Source organism: Rhinatrema bivittatum, chromosome 17, assembly GCF_901001135.1.
Source record: "Rhinatrema bivittatum chromosome 17, aRhiBiv1.1, whole genome shotgun sequence".
NCBI lineage: Eukaryota > Metazoa > Chordata > Amphibia > Gymnophiona > Rhinatrematidae > Rhinatrema > Rhinatrema bivittatum.
In genome coordinates this window covers 29,148,031-29,168,872 of record NC_042631.1, presented here as the reverse complement: position 1 = coordinate 29,168,872, position 20,842 = coordinate 29,148,031, and the positions used below count along the sequence as shown (strand labels likewise).

Genomic DNA, 20,842 nt, shown 5'->3' with positions numbered 1-20,842 from the left:
ATGCTTTCTCCTCACCTCCGGACAGCGCGGACTCCTAAGTTCTCCGTGTGATCGCGTGCGTGGCGTGCGGGAGAGCCTCCCATCATCTTTGCAGCCAACGGATCTCCGGATTGTGTGTGTGTGTGTGTGCGTGCGCCACTTAACAAAGGATCTGCATTATGTGCCCCGGGAAGCTGTGTGCTCCATAAGCCTCTTTCTGAGTGGAAATATATATCTGACAACAGTCGTGGCAGGAAAGAGAGAGAGAGAGGAAGAGCAGCTTAGCTGCACTTATTTCTCTCTCCCTCCCTCCCTTCCTCCCCCCCCCAAAAAAAAAAATTAAAAATAGAAAAGTGACAGCAAGTCCAGCTCACAGCATGATATATCGCAGCAAATAAAAACGGTCTCCTGGTGCACAACGCCGTTGGCAGATGCAGGACATTTATTTTTGTATTTTCTTGAAAATAATCCCACATGAAAAATGGCAACACTGCTGTGTGGAGGCAATATTCGATGCACTTTCATCTTGCTTTTTGACCTTCCACGATAAATGTCTTCGGGATTCATGAAAACGACCAGGAAGGCTGGTTCAGGTTTCCGGTGGGGAGTGTGGGCTGTATTTGGGATTTGGTTCTTCTGAGCTCTCCAGGACTGAGGGGGGTGGGATAAGGGGCAGATGCTATCCCTGGATCTGATCTTGCTCAGCTCTACTCATATTTAGTGCACCTAGAGTCTTACAGACCAAAACTGATCAAAGGCCGCTTTGTGCGCTAAAAGGACAAAGAGCACACATTGGGGTAGATTTTAAAAGGAGCGCGCACATATGTACGCCCGATTTTATAACTTGCGCGCGCAAGTTATAAAAGCAGGGGTCGGCGCAAGCAAGAGGGTGCACAATTGTGCGCGCTGAGCCGCACTGCCTTCCCCCGTTCTCTCCCAGGCCGCTCCGAAATTGGAGCGGCCTAGAAGGGAACTTCCCTTCCCCTGAACCTAACCTTTCCACCCCCTAGCCCTACTCTAATCCCCCCCCCACCAAATTATCTTACCTTTTGTACCTGCCTCCAGGCAGGCACAAGTTGCGCGCGCCAGCAGCCTGCCGGCGCGCTATCTTTCGACACAGCAGCAATGGCCGCTGTGTTGGAGGCCTCTGGCTTCGGCCCCACCCACAGACCACCCCACCCCGCCCCTTTAGTAAAGCCCGGGGACTTACATGCATCCCGGGGCTTTACGCGCATCGCCGGGCCTTTAAAATCTGGCCCATTATTTGCCGTGTGGGTGCACAAAACAAACTATTTGCTTTGCAAATAGCAAAATTTCGCACACAAGCTTTACACATGTGAAACAAATTTACAGCTGAGTCACCGCGATGCATAATTTTGCAAAGCAGCTCATTTAAAGGTGAATTTTTTAAAAAGACATTTGCATACAAATGGCCACACACGCATGTACATGGCACATGCACTTTCACTATGTATTTTATAAAGGTTTCACATATGCTTCCAATATGTGCGTATGTAAGCCACGGTCCTGGGGAGGACCCATATTCTCGTGTATAAGTTGCTATTTTACAGCCAACCAAAGGGACGCCCGTAAGTCTGTTACTTGCATATGTTTACACTTGCTAATTATCTGGTGTAAATGAGAACAAGAGTGTTGCCAAATGCCCACTGGGTGAGGAGTCTGGGTAAACAGAGCAGAGTTCAGGCTGAAGAACCAGACTGGGTAAACTGGTTGCCGAATTGCTAAAACCGGTAACTTCCTTCACACGCACAAGTTATAAAATTCAGGGACTTGTGAATGTAAAGGCCGACAAGTGTTACGGAAAACAGGCATGTCAAGTCTTCCCCAAGCAAATGTTTACGATTAGGGGCACAGATACACGCACACAGTAAATGAGTGCTACTTATCTGGATCAGTTTCGGCTTCTCCGGCTATGTGGCGGTTTTGCCGCAACTTATCTGGCTAAGTCTTAAAAAGCGCTACTTATCCAACTAACAGGCCGATACAGTACAGTGCGCTCCGACGGAGCGCACTGTTAGCCTGCCCTTGGACACGCGTTTTCCCTTACCCCTTATTCAGTAAGGGGCGGAAAACGCGCGTCCAACCCGCGGCACCTAATAGCGCCCTCAACATGCAAATGCACGTAGATGGCCCGATTAGGTATTCCCGCGCGATTCAGAAAGGAAAATGTGCAGCCAAGCCGCACAATTTACTTTAAGAAATTAACGCCTACCCAAAGGTTGGCGCTCCGACTTAATATCATGACGATATTAAGTCGGAGGTCCCAAAGAGTAAAAAAAGTGAAAAAAAAAAAAATGTAAAATGGGCCGGCGGCTGTCGGGCCGAAAACCGGATGCTCAATTTTGCCGGAGACCAGTTTCTGAGCCCGTGGCTGTCAGTGGGCTCGAGAAACGACGCCAGCAAAATTGAGCGTCGGCTGTCAAACCCGCTGACAGCTGCCGCTCCGGGTCAAAAGGAGGTGCTAGGGACACGCTAATGTCCCTAGTGCCTCCTTTTGCCCGTTTCTACCTCACCATCTAATTTAAATACAGAATCGCGCGCACAGACAAGTGGCTCTCCCGCGGACTTTACTGAATCGGCCCGTAAGTAAAGTAGCCAGAAAAGTCTTTAAAGACTAGTTATTTGGCTAAGTAGTGTTTTTCTTTTACTTATCCGATTTTTAAACAGCTGTACTTAGCTGGATAAGTAACGTTTTCAGACTTATCTAAGTGGCAAATTGGCCACCACTTTTCCGGATGTCAAAACATATCCAGCTATGTTGAAAATATACTATGTGTACCTTTTAGATATGCAAGCATGGTGGAGGATAGATTTGCACGTATTTTTACATCATGCATGTCTATTTGCATTTGTGATATAAAATACATATACATGAGCACGCGTGCCCTTATACATACATATAAGAGCAGGCTCGCACATGTTTTAAAGTTATCCTCTGAGTGCACAGTAAAACTACATGCGAAAAGAGCCTCGCAAAAACTCAATGTGGTGTAAACATTTTGCAAAAGGTTCCATAAAAATACTATGAGTGCTATTTTGATTCCAGATTTAGTTGCATGTAAGTCCTAGTAAAATAAACAGCCATGTGCTAAATCAGAAACAGTGCATGCAATTTTCCTCCTGTCAATACACTGGCCTCTTAGTTCACAAGAAGGCAGAAAGTAGAAAAAACCCTTTAGGAAAGGGACCCTGACTGTGGGGAAAGTGGTGTTAACTAGCATTTGTTTCCCTAGGCAGGTGAAGATAAAAGGCTTAATAATTTATCTATTACATAGGGCCCCCCTGAAAGACAAAAGATACATCCTGAGTGTTCTTGTTGCTCATAAAGTTATTTGTTACCATCTAAGATGGAAGATCCTGGCTCATCCATTTGGTTTGCTGGCCAAATGAGACTCAAATAAGAGATGAGTATATAAAAAGACTATTCCGTCTATTGCTTCTATACTGATAATCTCAGCATACAAAAACTGAGTATATCAGGCACTACACTGAATGATTATATCTGAAAAAAGTATACCAGTAAGGCCTGACTTATCAAAGAGTTTTCCCACAGGCACAAGTAACCAGGATAATCAGGGATGACAAGGAAATAGCAGAAAAACTAAATTAATTCTTTGCCTCTTGTCTTCACTGAGGAGGACGTTAGGGTCATACCATACCAGAAACATTTTTTTTTTATGCTGATGACTCTGAGCAACTAGATGAAATCAATGTGAAACTGGAGGGCGTAATAACTCGGATTGACAGACTAAAGAATAAAATATCACTGGGACTGGATGGTATCCATCCCAGAGTTCTGAAAGAACTCAAAAATGAAATTTCAGACCTGTTTCTGGTGATTTACATCCTATCATTTAACACAGCCATGGTACCAGATGACTGGAGGGTGGCCAATGTGATGCCAATTTTTAAAAGGGACTCCAGGGTAACTATAAACTGATGAGCCTGAGATTGGTGCTGGGCTATTCTTAAAAATAAAATTACTGACCACATAAATAAGACATGGTTTAACAGGGGTTTGAACATGGTTTTGCAAAGGAAAGTCATGCCTTACTAATTTACTAGATTTTTTGAGGGCGTAAATGAATGCGTGGATAAAGGTGAGCCAGTTGATATGGTGTATCTAGATTTTTAGAAGGCATTTGACAAGGTGCCTCATGAGAGACTCCTCAGATAATTGGAAGGTCAGGGGATCAGAGGCAGTGTCCTATTGGGGACTGGATAAATGTCAGGAAACAGAGGGTAGGACTAAATGGTCAGTTTTCCAAATGGAGAAAGATCATTAGTGGAGTGCCCCAGGGGTTGTGCTATTTAGCATATTCATAAGTGATCTGGAAAAAGGAAGAATGAGTGAGGTAACCAAATTTGAAGATGACAATTGTTTTGAGTCATTAAAACAACAGGGTATTGTGAAGAACTGCAGAAGGACCTTGTGAGACTATAGGAGACTGGGTTTCCTAATGGCAGATGCAATTTAATGTGGACAAGTGTTAAGTAATGCACATAGGGAAAAATAATCCCCATTACAAGTACATAAGTACATAATGCTGGGTTCTGTGTTAGGAATTACCATCCAGGAAAAAGGACCTCAGAGGCCTTATGGACAAATCTTTGAGATCTTCGGCTCAGAGTATGGTGGCGGTCATAAAGGCAAATAGGAATTTTTTGGAAAGGAATGGAGAACAAAACTGAGCATATCATAATGCCTTTGTACAAAACCATGGTGCGATCACAGCTTGAGTACTGTGAGCAGTACTAGTAGTAGCCCCCTCCGCAAAAAAAGACAGAATGTGGAAAAGGAACGCAGAAGGGCAACAAAAATGATAAAGAGAATGGAAAGTTCCCTTTTGGAAAAAGGATAACTAGATTAGGGCTCTTTAGCCACCTCAGACTCTGATCATGCCAGGTCTTGTATGAGAGAGTGTGTGCACCAGGAAGGGGGAAATGATCTAGAAACGTAGACAGCCTGGGATATAGGCCTTAGCAAACCCTATAGTAAACCCTAAGCAGTCAAGCAAATATGTTTTAAAGAGTTCCACTCCAGACAAAGAGAATATGGAGGAACGATAATAGTACAAATATTTCTTTGATAGACCTAATTCCATAATATTTGAATCTTCCTAGCAATAACAAGACTAACCAGAGAAACGTTGACACTCTCCAAATACTTCCCCTGTTTGAACGTGTCCATTTTATTCTCCAGTGTCTCCAGTTGAGATTAAAACACACCAGCCTCTGCTAGCAAATCCCCTGCATAATTTAGCATGCAATGCTTTGGCAAATGTTACGGCAAGCTAACATTCTCAGGCATAGCACTGACCTGGTCTGCTGCCATCTTTCCTGCCTGGTGAAATGTCCCCCAGTCCCCCCTGGACTCAACAACTGCTGAATCTGCAGCGCGCTGAGCCTAATGTGCTTTATAGACTATCTCGGAGAAGTACAAATAAAGTTTGCAGGGTGGTTTCTCACACACCAAGGGGGACACATGTACAGTTTCAGATCGCAGGGCTTGTGAATGGAGTCCTGCGCCAAACCACAGTGAGATGCTCCTGCAGTTATCTTCGCTGCTATTCTTGATTTTATTTTGTTAATTTTCATATGCGTTAACCTGTACGCTGCCCCGAACTAAGAAGGGTACGGGTTAGAAATCTTTTAAAATGAATAAATACATTTTCACATTAACCTGTTCAGTATTTTATTTATAAAAACTCCGCAAGATCGTGGGGATGCATTCAAAGCTATTTTAGGAAGCGTTCTTGTGTATGTCCCACTGGGTCACTGCATCCATCTGTTTAAATAAATATAAAAAACTAAATCATGTGCCGTGTAATTTTAGGGGCTATTATTATCACACCAGATGATATTTTACATTTTCTTAAATGAACTACTATCTATCATTCCAACAATTTGTATAAACAAATACTCAAAACAATTCAGAGATAAAAATGCTATCCTCCAACCCATCTAGAAAATGAATGGGATGCTAATTTTTACATGCACAACATTTTGAACATTGGTTGCAGAATGAAATACTTCTTTCATATTTGCAAAATGTTAAAATTTTTAGTACAGTGTCCCCAGATCTATGCATGTGCATAGCTTAAAGATGCAGGTAGCACAGAATAAATTAGAAAAATCTTCCCCCGAGGAAATCTTCCTAGATTTATCAAGCAATTTAAAGCTTTCAGTCCACGATGAACATCAGTGAGAAGTAGGAGGGCGTGGGGGATGTGGCTTATTTAATAAACCATAATACAGTTTTTAAAGTGAGTATTGAAATGGAGCATGTACACGCACAAGCAGTCTCTAATCACGCATTCCATATTTTAGAAAAGTAAAAAATACACATGCATTGTCATTTCTGTTTGCTCATATATGCACATGAAACATGGAGCACTCTGGGGCGGAGCCAACGCTAAGGTAGATAAGTTGCTCTTTTAAAAAGCCACATGTACTTGCCCGCATATTTTACACCCGCTAATAATCTGGTGTAGGTGATATTCAACGTGTTTATCGGGTAGTACTGACCGGGTGGGAGGTCTGGGTGAACAGAGGGGAGTTTAGGTTGAAGAACCAGGAAGGTCTCGATGACTCGGAGAAGGACTGGACGAACTGATAGACTAATTAGTAAACCGGATAATTTCATTTATTGCACGCGTGTTTTAAAATTGGCCAATTTACACATGTAAATTGGGACTTACATAAGTTCTACTTTACTTTCACACGTAAAAAATATAGGTGCATACATTTTTACACTAGTTAGAAAAAGCACAAGGGATCAATGCATTGACATACATGGTTTCAATGCACTACATGTGTTTGCATGCAAGCATACACATGTGCGTATGCTATGGGGTAGAGGTACACGGATTTTAGAAAATGTGCATTTATCATACGCATAGGGTTATAAAAATAACTGCCTAAATTGGCTCGCAGTCATATACACGCATATATGCTGCTTCGTGCATCTGTTTGAAAGTTATCCTCAAAGTGTTTATATTCCTTGACAGTGTAAATGAAATGACTTGAGAGCATCTTAGCAGCGTCCTTTTAATATCAGTAAAGAAGTTTTAGGATTTTTATATACAGATAAAATGAAATTCTTAAAGCCAGCCAACTCAAGACATCGGCTACATTGAAATATTCCCATGGATGTGTGGTACTGACCGACGTGGTAATCAAGCCACTCGTATTGGGGAAACTCTGAGGGGTCTTTTAACTATAGGGTATGCACTAATAATCAAGGCAAAAAGTTCATGTGTACTTTTGCTTTGATTATTCCCCTCTCAAAAATTACCTGTAGCAATTTTGGTCTGCTTTCTCTGTGCATAATTTCAATTAAAACACCACGTGCAGTCTTGAGTACACAAAACTAAGCATGTAGTTCCATCCCCTGTTCTCTTCTTGCACTCAGAAATGTCTCCTTAAAATGTGGGCAACATTTTGTGGGTAATATTGCCCACATTGAGGGTAAACAGTAATCAAAATTCCAATTTCCACATGCAAAATGGCAAGGCTTTCATTATTGTGCTGACCAGGCCTAATTTTCAAAAGCATTTAGATGCTTTAAAACTGGATTTCACTCATGTAAATGCACTTTACCCATGTAAGTGGGCTTTTGAAAATTGCTACAATATATGCCATTGAATTATCAATAGGTTTTACCTGTTTTAAGTGCACTTTAATGCAGGTAAATGACCTTTGAAAATTGCTACAATCATATGGTACATTTACATGCGTAGCTCCTTTGAGAATTCACCTGTTAGTGTAGCACAGCCTAAGGAGAAAATGACCTAAATTCTCCATAATCCTGGAGCTTTCTTCTGGGTGCCACATGCCCAGCTGCCTGGCTGCCTGACATATCTGAGTCTATCAGAAAGCTGTTGTAGTAGGTACAATCTTTTTGTTTGCCCTCATACGCCCCTTGGTAGAATTTGCACCTTGCTGACTCAGAGTAAGCTAGGATGGACGTCCCCATCGAACTGTCCTAGCTTTAGAACAATATTTCACACTTTTTTGCATTCTCTCCACATCTAGCTTTATCCATCCACCATTTTTAAGCAAAAGCTCAATGCTGGCACTCAAACTGCTTGTGGTTTTAGTTAAAATGATGACCTTTTCTGCTCTGAGACTAAATCTTCTTGAAAAAGCACCATCAATATGACTCATGCATGCTATTTTCTTGTGGGCACACGGAAAGCCAGCCATTTCTCCCTTGTATTGGGACAGGAGAGAAAGCTGACTTGACTCAGGCTGGTTACGAAAGTTGTGCCACTCACTACAGCTGCTCTTGGAGCTTTTTTTTTTTTTTTAAATGATATCTCTTCCAACCCTCTGTACTTCAAAAAGTTCTTATACAAAGCAAATAGTAAACCGATGATTAACAAATAAGTTTGCTTAGGCCTTGGTGTTTATGCCACATCCTTTTGAATTCCATCAACGCTCGTCATCATCACCACCACCTTCGGCAGGGCATTCCAGGCATCCACCACCTTTTCTGTGAAAATAGTTCCTGATATCTTGACCCACAGTTGTACAGCTTCTTGTCCATTGGAAAAGGTTTGTTTCTTGTGCATTTTTAATACCTTTCAGGTATTTAAAACTCTTTACCAAATTCCCCTCCCCTGCCTCTCTTCCTCTCTAGGGTGCATTTTCTAAATGTCCAGCTACTCTCATACCAATCCCCTTCTTTCTACAGCGTCATTGGATTCCCACACGTTTGCAAGCAGTTTTGCATCTTTGTGTTTACGTTTGTCAGTTTTTCATTTTATCCCAGCCTCCCTCACAAATCTCCCAATTCTCTACCGGACACTTAACTAAGGGATTTTAGTGTCCAGGGCAAGCAAATCTACTTGCACTCCTTTACCTCCAACCCTGATCCCCGCTGGCCTTTTTTTTTTTTTTGCTCTCACTTTTCTTCCCAAGGTCCCGCCCTCCTCAACCCTCGCCCACAAACTGGATGACAGGAAGACCGTGGCACCCTTTCCAGCTTTTCATCCACCGCTGGCTCACAATTGCATTTCACTCATTTTCCATCCCCAAAGGGTTTTACGTTCTGGCTGTCTTTCGCACCCACTTCCAGTTAAGGCCCTGATCTATATTTAGAGCTTCTGTCTTACGGTGTTTATAAATTGTAATTTAGTTACTTATTTTCCAGCTAATTAGGGGTTCTTTGAAGGCATACAAAATTGGTGTTTATCAGTGTTCTTGTGGCACAGGTAGTATTGCTTTGTACTTTTCCCAGCCGAATCAAAGACATTCATTTCTGCAGCTAAGGAGTGGTCAGCGTGGAAAAGGTATAAAACCAGAGGCGGATCCAAGGCAGGCAAGAGCAGTGAGAGACTACTAGGAAGAGAAATCTGTATTTATCCAATAAACACATCATTTTTCTGCTTTTGAGGAATATTAATCATGTTTATCAGTTAAAACCTAAAATCAGAAGCCCTATCTATATTCCTTCCTACCTCCTCCAATTTCAATTACCTTTAATACCAATCTCTTCCCCTGTTCCCTCTATTAATATCTTCAGCAAGACCAGGGTTTCTCTCTCCTCTGAGCTGTGATTGTCTCCATTCTTCTGCATACTATTTCGGTTATCTTCAGCCTACCGACTTCACCATTCATCTTACAGTGCAATGTTGATTTACTAACATCGACAAGCAGTGCTGGGTTAGACTTCTTTCTGTGTAAATTCAGTCAGGCACCTGGATAAAAGTGCCCAAGAAACTAAGTAATAGTAAAATAAAATGGAACAACAGTACTGTGCTCTGGAAAAGTAATGTTTCCTGTTTTTCAGCTCAAGAGTGAGTACAACAGGAAACATTAACACCCTGATAGAAAAAAGGGTTGTTGTGACATTCCCCTTAATTTTTCAAATCTACCTTTCTCTTTTTCAAGCACTTACCTGCATTCATACTTTAATACTAATAATTGTAATGCTTCTTTCTATAGTGGGGATAACTACAGTGCTGTGGGATACTGTAGGTATTTCCCTATCCCCAAAGAGCTTACAATCTAAGTTTGTACCCGCCACGTTGCTGGCTTATGCCCATGGATGCGGCTCTTTTATAACATACACGCATATATGCGCACGTTATAAAACAGACTGAACGTACGTACATGTGCGCACAATTTTAAGTGGATGCGCGCATATCCCACTTCCACCACGTAAATGGAGAGGGGATTTTAAAAGGGGCGTGCGTCCACGCCATTGCCAGTTTCACCAATTCGTTCCCAGTTCGCCCAGGCAAGGGATAGGACTTCCAAACCCACCAAGTTTCATAGTTTCCCTTTTCCCCGTTAGCCCCGACCTTTAAAACTCTGCTGACACGTCAACCACAGCAGAAGTAAAGTTACGTGGCCGGGGGACCCTGGCGTGCACCTGTGCGCGTAAGTATTTACCCGCAAATTTAAAGTAGAAATCTAGGACTGCCCATGCCCCGCCCCTTTTCCAGAACTTTTCATTTGTGTGCGCAGCGGGGAGATACGCGCGTGTGTGCGGGCGCCTTTTAAAATCTGCTCAGCTCGCGCTGCCCCGACATATTCGCATATCTTCCAGTTTTGTCACGCGCCGGGCTTGTAAAATTCATCTGTAAGGGGGCACCTGAGGCAAGGAGAGAGGGTGACTTGTCCAAAGTTATGGGGAGTGGGATCCGAAAGTGATGTAGTTTTCTCTACTACACCACTCCTCCTCCTCCTGTGTACTCACTCCATTTCCAGTTCTCTTTTAAACTAATCCAACCAGAGAACCCCCTCTCATCTTCCCTCTCCCCCATTTTATGGAACCGATCTCCCTTTGATATGAACACTGTCCTCTTTATCAACATCTTTGCAGGGATCGGTTTTCTGTGCTTTATCATCAGATATTCAGAAATGCAATATGCTCTGTATTAGAGAAGTTGGGAGTAGAAGCAGGGAGGCACAGAGGAGAATGGAGCAGCTGCTGTCAGGGCATATCAATGACATTTGTTTATTTATGACAATTTATCATTTATGCTGAGGTATGTAGGAATGTGTCGTGATCAGCAGTGTGCAGGAGGGAAACGCAGCTGCTGATGCAGAGCAAAGAACACAACAGCTCTTTTAACTTTCAAGCACCGGTGACAGTACTGACTAGGATCTGGGATTGGAATAGCTATGGTGCCTCTTAGGTGATCAGGTGAGCAAGCCTTAATTCATAGGTGATAATCACCAGCCTAGCAACTTTTAAGGAGTAGACCCAGTCATGAGCTGATGGGCCGTTTCCTAGCATAAACAGATGTGCAACTGAAAGGAACAAGCAGGAGAGAAGGATTTGTTATCGCGGGACACTATTGCTTGTTGAAAAACTGTTAGGATTATAGCACAGCGGAACTCTGAAAGGCAAAAGGGGTCAAAAGCTTGACACACTGAGACTGCTGTTGCTACACTTTGCCATTTTCACATCTGTTTTGCTACGTGCAGTTACGGTTAGCAGATGCAATATTTGTTCCATATTTCATGTAGCAAGCAAACAATGAAATCATTGTTCTCAAATGACTGTGTAGCACGTCTTGCTTTCATATTGGTGGATGGCTGGAATTTGGGGTTGAAAAGGTGCAAGGCAGCAGATATCATCCATCACCATGCAAGGCAGCAGATATCATTCCCTTCAAACTAAAAAAACAAATAAATAAATAAATAAATAAATAAATCGAAAATCGTGCTGGAGGATTTTCCAGAGAAGTGTTTGTCATTCTAATCTGGCAGAGCAAAACTCTATTGGTTGCGAAACACATTTGTTTTACAAAACAATTTTCCAAAGTTGGCATCAGAGTTTAATTAGAGCCTTATTAAAATCAGGCTTCATTTCAAAATGCAAACGACATTTTTCTTTTTTGCTGTTCATATGAATTTCACTTTCTCCCAAGAAGTGGAATATGAATAAAACCACACTATAAATAGTTCTCTATTGGCGAGACTCATATTAATCAGTGGGTAATTACTATTTCCTTTATGGGCAACGAGAAACAAATCCATAGTGAATGAGGTTTGTAACATATTAACCATCAACCATAAGGATTTACCTTTTCCAAGTATTGATATTCAGCACTGGGAAATAAAACAGTTTTATAGCAGGTAGGAAATTGGATTTCCAAAAACCTTATACTCAAACCACTTGGCATAAAAATGCTTTATTGATTTGACTATACACTGCATTGGCATGGTAGCAATCTGACAAAATCCACTTACAGAAAGGGAAATCTTTCAGAAATATTTGAACCTTTTAGCCAAGCCCGATCAGGTTAACAAGCACTCAAATCTTGACCAGAAGAACCGATTTTAGCTTACTTTGGGAAATTAATTCTTTGCAAATGTAAAATTTGCTGTGAAGATGTACTGGCCCTTTGGAGTTTTCGCTCCTTCCTATTAACACCTGCAATTTATCAGTTACATTATAGAGCTGGTCCAAACCTGCAGGCAAAATGACATTACCAGTTAAATGTCTAAAGTTAAGAAGAACTAATAGGGCTGATCTTTTTTCTTTTTTTTTTTTCACTTTCTATTAGTGTGTGTGGTGTATTGCCATTCCATTACAAGGTTGCTATACCAGAAATTGAACTATAAACACTTCCATTCTTTAGCACTAACAGACCCTGCAAAAGGAACTGTCAGTAGAAGTTCAGTACAATCAGCGAGGCACAGTAAAGAGATCTGTAATATTGTCACAGGTATTACTGTCTTATGAGGAACCAGATTGCTGGCACTAACTTCCAAAAAGGAGATAGAGCCGCTTTTAAATTAGAACATGGAGGAAAGCCGACAGTTGCTCAGCAGCGCATGGTTTGGCAGGCGGTATCTTCAAAGGATACTAGGGGTAGTAGCCAAAAAAAAATAAATTTGATGCCATTTTCATTCTGGGGGGGTGGGCCATTTTTCCACCACTCCCAGATCATTTTTCCCCCCTGTTTTGTTTGTTTTTGTTTAAAAAAAAAAAAAGACCAGGACCCATCCCAACCTTTCCCATTTATTACAATATTGAGTCCCCCCTATTTATTTTATTTACTTTTATTTAAATGTTTTTATATACCGAAGTTTAGCTAGCTGCCTTCACTCCCTACCCATCCTCCCGACTCAACAAAAATGCCTGGTGGTTTTGCGGGGGAGGGGGGATGGACCTGGGAGTGACCTCCTGCTCCTGGGCCAGTGGCTACCATTATTCAAAATGGCGCTGGCCACCCTTTGCCCCTGTCATGTGGCAGGGGCTGTCCAATGGCATCGGTAGCCCCTGTCACAAGATAAGGGTGAAGAGCAGCCAGCACCATTTTGAATAATGGCAGCTGCCAGCTTGGGAGCAGGAGGTTGCTCCTGGGTCCCCTGCAAGACCACCAGACATTTTTGGTGAGTCCTTGGGGGGGGGGGGGGGCAGTTGAGAGGGTGGGCTAGGGTGAGAGGGGCTCAATATTGTAATAAATGGGAATGGTTGGGGGTAGCTTCTGGGTTTGGTTTATTTTTTAAACTTGCTTTTTTTTGGCTGCCCCCCCCCCCAAAAAAAATAGGAAAAACACAAAATTTTGTTTCTTCCTATTTTTTTTTTATTCCTCAAATGTAACAGAAATAGGAAATATCGTCGTATTTCCTATTTCTTTTCAAATGAATGCCCATCACTAAAGGATACTGGCAAACCAAGTAAGTTAGAATGTCCTGATAGAGAGGTCATTGAAAAAGCTGAAACCCCCCCCCCCCCCCCCCAGATGTATTTAAATACAGAGCATGCAGATAAAAATTACTCAAATTGCATATATCATCTGATAATAAGCAGGTTGTGGATACCTATAAAAATACAAATAAAACTACTTTAAAATGTCTGTATGCGAATGTCTGAAGTCTGAAAAATAAGAGTGGAGCATTAGAATGTAAGGCACTAACGGAAAATATAGACATAGTAGGCATCTTGGAGACTTGGTGGAAGAAGAATAACTAATGGGACATTGGAATACCGGGGTACAAATTATTATGGATGTGCATTCGTCTAGGATGAATTAGGCAATTCATCCTGGTTCGGGGAGCCTGAAACCAGAACGATTTTTCCACGAAATTTCAGGAAAAATTTGTTTTTGGGGTTAGTGCGCACTAATCCGAAATTTGGGTGTCCCCCCCCCCAATTTAAAAGGCCCGAACCGCGGGAAATATGAAATTTCCCACGGCAGGTCAAAAACGAAGCCTGAACCAAAAGGTTCAGGCTTCGCATCTCTACAAATTATATCGACATGACAAGGCAGATAAAACTGATGAAGAGATGGCACTATATGTTAAGGATGGCATAGAGTTAAGCAGGATAAAAGTTTTGCAGGAAACATACTGCACTATGGAATCTTGTGGCTAGAACCAAGAGTAAAAGGGAAGAGTACAGTAGTGGGGATATATTACCATCTGTCTACCTGGCCAGGAGGAGGAAATAGACTGCAAAATTCTAACAAAGATTAGACTGGCTAGTAAAATGGACAACACAATAATAATGGGAGGCTTCAATTTCCTGAGTACTGATTGGGTAAATGTCACATCAGGACATAAAGGGGAGGTAAAGCTACTAGATGCTTCCAATGACTGCTTCATGCAGCAATAGTCATGGAACCAATGAGAGGGGGAACTATATTAGATCTAGTTCTCAGTGGAACACAGGACCTGGTGCAAAAGATAAAGGTGGTGGATCTGCTTGACAACTGATCATAATTTATTTAGTGCATCAAGAAAAATGTTGAAAGAAAACCAAAAGATTCACCTCATTATTAAACAACATGGGCAAAGAGGCAATTAAAGCCAAAAGGGCATTATTCAGAAAATGGAAAGCAGACCCAAATGAGGAAAATAGGGAAGAGCATAGGCACTGGCAAGTCAAATGTAAAAAAAGTAATTAAGCAGGCTAAGGAAAAATTGATAAGAAGCTTGCCATGAAGGTCAAAACAAGCAACAAAAATGTTTTCAAGTGCATTCAAAGCAAAAAGCCTGTGAAGAAGACAACTGAGCTGCTAGATGATTGAGAGGTAAAAGGGGTGGTCAGGAAATAGCAGAAAAACTAAATGAATCTTTTGCTTCTGTCTTTACTGAGGAGGATGTCGGGTGTGGGGGGGGGGGGGGATACATATCCACACTGGAAACATTTTTTGATGGTGATGACTCTAAACAACTAGATGAAATCACTGAAACTGAAGTAATAACTCTGATTGACTAAAGAATAACAAATCACCAGTACTGGATGGTACTGAAGGAACTAAAAAATGAAATTGCAGACATGTTACTAGTGATATGTAACCTATCATTTAAAACAGCCATGGTATCGGAAGACTAGTAGGTGGCTAATGTGATGCCAATTTTTTAATTAAATAAGAGCTCCATGAGCTGATCCAGGAAACTATAGACCAGTGAGCCTGATGCCTGTACTGGGCAAAATGGTTGAAACTATTCTTAAAAACAAAATTACTGACCACACATATAGACATGTTTTAATGGAGAAAAGTCAACATGGGTTTTGCCTTACCAATTTAGTAGATATTTTTGAGGGTAAAATTTCAGGCAAAGGTGAGCTAGTTGATATAGTGTATCTGGATTTTCAGAAGGCATTTGATAAAGGCCCTCATCAGAGAACTCCTCAAGAAATTGGTAGGTAATGGAGACATTGTCCTATTGTGGACTGGATAAAAGACAGGAAGCAGAGGGTAGGATTAAGTGATCATCTTTCTGAACAGAGAAAGGTTGTTAGTGGAGTGTCTCAGGGGACTGTACCTTTGCTATTTAATATATTCATAAATGATCTGGAGAAAGGAACAATGAGTGAGGTGACCATATTTGCAGATGACACAAAATTGTTTCAAGTCGTTAAAATGGCAGTGGATTGTGAAGAACTGAGAAGGACCTTGTGAGACTAGGAGACTGGGATTATTGTCTACGCCTCTGTTCTGCTAGATTACTGTTAGAGTACGCAGTCAGTTATTACAGAAAGACAGAGAAGAAAGGATGTGGAAAGAGACAGGAAGCTATTTGTGTACTTGCATCTTGTTCAGGTTTAAGCTTCTTTGTTACATCTATGAATGGTGCCCATGATTCCCAAAAACTGTCACAGCGATCTCTCAGGAGTCCTATTAGTCTCTCATACCCAAAGATTTCCCAGGCTTTTCTTAGCCGGTCTAGTTCCCGGGGGCATTCTATAGTTTTCCAGTGTTTTAACCACCATTATTCTGGCTGCTAGTAGCAGTATCTGGATAAATCTCTTTTCCTGTGTTCTTTCCTCATACCCAAACAAACTCAGAGGCATCTTTGTCCCATCAGTTTTAGCTTTTACTTCATCCATTCCTATAGGCAGAATTTCTCTGTTACTGGGCATTCCCACCTCATGTAAAAGATGGGTCGCTCTTTGGTCACAACCTCTCCAACAGTCTGGAGATTCTGTATGTTTATAGGAGGAGTGTTTTACATGGGTTAAATGGTTCTATATGGAACCTTGCATTGTGAGACTTTACAATTGGTGGTGTGTGCATATTTGTAGACAGATTTGTGTACCTGTTCCCACTGCTCTGGGGTCAAAGGTTCCCTTACTTTCCTGCTAGCTGTCATGGCTCTGTATAACTTAGCTCATAGCCCATTGTCACTGGTTATCTGGATAGAGAGAGGATAGAAGCAATGCAGAGAAAAGCAACCAAAATGCTGTGAGATGAGACTTGATGAGCTATGTATACCCTAGAGGAGAGGAGAGACAGGAGAGATATGATACAGAATTTTAAATGTCTGAAAGCTATTACAAATGCACAAAAAAGAGACAAAACATTTCCAGTGGAAAGGGAACCGTAGAACTAGGGTCATGGCATATAACTCCAGTGGGGTAGACACCCAGGAACACAGTCATAAAAAAGGTGGTGATGTCTGTAATTCCCTCCTGGAGGAGCTCACGAAGACAAAAAACAGTAAGAGAATTCAAAAGGGTGTGGGAGAAGCAAGAGGAACCCTGGTGGCAAGAGGATGGAAAAGAGGCACTGGGTAACCTGTGGTACCTTTTTCTGTATGGAGTTTCCAGTTACAGCCCTGTCGTTGTTATGAAATTATGTATGTTTTTATTATGTGCACCACCTAGACGGATAAAATATTATCCCTTGGCGCAGTATATAAAAACTTTTAAATAAATAAATAAGAAGAAGATGAGGGGATAACCTGTACAGAGAGGCAGGTACAACCCTGAACACCTTGCTGGGCAGACTGGATGGACCATGTTGGTCTTTATCTGCCATCATTTACGATGCTGCTACAGAACAGGATTTTAGGCTCACCTTTCCAAATAATGCTGAAGGAGGCTTACAGTATTGTTAGTATTCAGGTACAATAAGTCCTCTCCCCAAAGAGCTTACAGCCTGAATTGGGGATTCTGGTTATATACATCTATGAAAAACAGCTGCAGTTTGGCAATAGAGCTGGGAATGTCTGACTCACATCTAAAGGCTTGAGCTTATGCTACATGCGTAGGTTATCATAATTACTAATCATCAATTTAGGTAGAAAACCATTTATTGAGTATCTATAACCTCATGGGACTGAGCAATGGGAAACTGTGATGACGTATATCAAGATTTGATTTAAAGACAGCTGGCAAAATGCTGCAGTTAATATTTTTTTAATTGTTTAGTTTCCATTTTGCCAGGAACAATTAGAATATAATAGTCTAGCTCTCAGAAGACAGCAATACTGGATATATAACTAGCTCAGGGCTTCCCAAACCTAACCTGGGGATCTCACCACAGCCAGCCGGGTTTTCAGAACACCCACAATAAATATGCATGAGCTACATTTCCACATACTCAGTCTCCAATGAATGCAAATTTAACTCATGAATAGTAACTATGGACATCCTGAAAAACCAACTGACCATGGGGGTCACCAGATCAGAGGTTTGGCAAGTACTGATCTAATTCAGAATAGATAGAGGTCGATATTCAAAAGGATTTGTCCGGCTAACTACATTTTGTCTATTGAAATTTGTCTATTTGAAATTTCCAACTACCTTACAGGTAACAAATTTATCCAGATAAAATTTAGCCTGATAATAGGCAGGGTGGGTGCAATTTGTTACAGGAGTGTGTCCCCCAGCTAACACTGATAAAAGCATGTGCCACATTGGGTCAGATCAAGGTTCATTAAGCTCACCATCCTAACTCTGACAGTGGCCACTCCAGGTCATAAGTAGCCGGCAGATCTCAGAGTAGATCTAGTTGCTGTTGCTCACTCCCAGGGATAGTCTACCTGGCTAATAATGAGTTAGGGGTTTTTCCTCCAGGAACTTGTCCAAACCTCTTTTAAACCCCGCTGTGCCGGTCGCCTTGACCACGTCCTCTGGCAACAGAATCCACAGCTTGATTGTGCGCTGAGTGAAAAAGTATTTTCTCCAATTTGTTTAAAAGCTGCTGGTTGTTAAGTTTCATGGAATGTTCCCCTGTTTTAGTATTTTTTTTGAAAGGATAAATAACCGTCCTTTATTTACCTTTTCCACCTCCCTCATGATTTTATAAACTAATCACTTCTCTGCTTAGCCGTCCCTTTTCCAAGCTGAAGAGCCCTAGCCTGTGTAGCCTCATGTTTCGTGCCCTTTATCATTTTTGTTGCCCTCCTCTGCACCTTTTCTAGTTCCGCTGTGACTTTTTTGAGATGGGGGCGGTTGTACTACGGCTCAATACAGAAGCAATATGATATTTTCTGTTTTATTCTCCATTCCTTTTTGGATCATTCCTAACATTCTATTTGCTTTCTTGACCATCACCGCGCACTGATCTAAGGATTTCAACATGTTGTCCACAAGGACTCCAAGGTCCTTTTCCTGGGCAGCAAATCCCAATACAGAACCCAGCATCGTATACCCATAGATGGGATTAATTTTCCCTATGTGCATCGCTTTGCACTTTTCCACATTTAATTTCATCTGCATTTCAGATGCCCAACCTCAGTCTCACAAGGTCCTGTGGCAGGACCTTGCAATCTGCTTCTGTTTTAACAATTTTGAATAATTGTGTGTCATCTGGATGTGATTACCCAGGGAAGGAGTGGGGGAGATAGGAGCTAGGGGAGCTTCTCCCCCCGCACCCCTTCACTGGGTAATCACATCCATCTACAAACTGTCCCGTCTATTGTTTGTTTTTTTTTTTATTCCTAAGCAAACTCCTTGAGTTACCGTCTACAGTAAATGCTGTTCCAAGCAAAGGTAGGTAAATGCGAGACAGACTCTCCGCGTTAGACAAAATATTTTTAAAGTGATTGAATTATGAATGTATGTGAAAGTCACGTGACTGGACAGTAGCTCGGCTTGAAGCCTTGACGATTTGACACTGCTGCTCACAGGCTGCCAACTTGTGCTAAATTCAACCCCCTTTTTATGTCTGTTACCATGTGGCCGATATAGGTGCATTTATTTTTCTGGGCAATTATCCCGGTAAACTGGGTTGTTTGAAATTGCCCTCCCTCAATCCAGCTAACGGTATGTGCCGGCTTCCAGAGTCCGTGTACTCTCAGTGTGGGGTTCCCCGGGGAGGGGGGAGTTTAGGTCAGATGAGGAGAACAGGAAGAGTTGCATGGGATTTTCTAATGTACGTGTGTCGGGTGCCATTTCGGCCCTGCTTGACCGCCTGCACAAAAGCAGGTGCTGAGGTCCGTGCACTGCTAATGCTGAAAACAATGCAGATGGTTTCCCTTTGGCTGCAAATGTTCACAGCTAAAAGTGCCTGCATACAACAGAAATAACGCGGGCAATTCAAAACTTGCCCTTTACTGGGGCCAATGCAGTAAATCCGTGTGGAAAATGGGCGCTCGGAGCTGGGCACCAGCTTTTCTAACGCTGCCCAGCCACCTCTCCTGGGCGTGCGGTAGGATAGTTAAATGAGGGGTGGCGCTGCCAAGGATGCGCTAGGGGTAAATGTGCACCCCTAGCACCTCATCAGCAGCGGGCGCCCAGGAGAGGGGGCTGCCAGCAGCTTAGGAGAACGGATGCCCAATTTTACGAGCGTCCGTTTACCTAACCTGTGCACAGCTCGTTCAGCATCTCATTTCCTAACCTGACTGCCGGCACCTTTTTTTTTTTTTTTTTTTTTAATCTTCTGGTCCTTTTGGTTGCTTTGACTTAACATCACCACTGTATTAAGTTTGAGGAAGTACAGAAAAGCAATATTTTCTGCTTTTTTGTACACTTTTTTGGGCTGCTCAGAAATTAACGCCTGCTCTGGGCAGGCGTAAAAATGTATGGGTCAGGCGCACTTTTTTTTGGATTTGGGGAGAATAGCTAATAGCCTCATCAACATACATTTGCATGTGATGAGTGCTATTAGTTTGGTGGGGGGTTGGACGCGCATTTTGGATGCGCCTTATAGAATAAGGGGTTGTGGACGCACGTCCAACCGTGGGTTAAACAGTGCACTCCGCTGGCCCCATTATTTGTATCACGGTCAGTAACTCCTTACCAGTCTGCACTAACTTTACAAGCCACATAATTTCATATGATATTTTGGTAGACAACACTGTCTTCCAAGCCAGCTCAGAGCACATACTGGCTCATTCTGTATATCAGTGACCTGAATGGACGCCATCCTTACATTTCCTTACCTGACAGAATATAAAGTGCTCGCTGGAGGCTCAATGCCAGTTTAAGAGGCTTGGCAGAAATACTATTGATATTCCAAATCTCCCTCAGCCTTAAAGTCTATTTTTTTCTAGCATAAATCGTGTGTCAGAAAAATCATTTTTTAGATTCTCCAGATAGCAACCCTGTAGTCTGGGCTGTACCAAAATAAGCAGCACACCAGGACTTGCACCTTGTTCTAATCCCCAGTCAAAGAAGGTTATTTTCAAAGCTATTTAC

General features: G+C 42.1%; 1 protein-coding gene across 2 annotated transcripts in view; it reads right to left on the bottom strand.

Annotated features, from left to right (window-relative positions):
* OSBPL5 (oxysterol binding protein like 5) overlaps window positions 1-20,842 on the bottom strand; it is a 203,714-nt gene that overhangs the window by 115,112 nt on the left and 67,760 nt on the right. Inside the window, exon 1 of one of the 2 annotated variants that reach the window (XM_029582114.1) lies at window positions 16-205. The exons of the other annotated variant lie outside the window; for it this stretch is intronic. The gene's annotated coding sequence lies outside the window, so the exon portion shown is untranslated. Of the gene's footprint in view, window positions 1-15; window positions 206-20,842 lie in introns of those variants that run through there. 2 annotated transcript variants of the gene reach the window in all.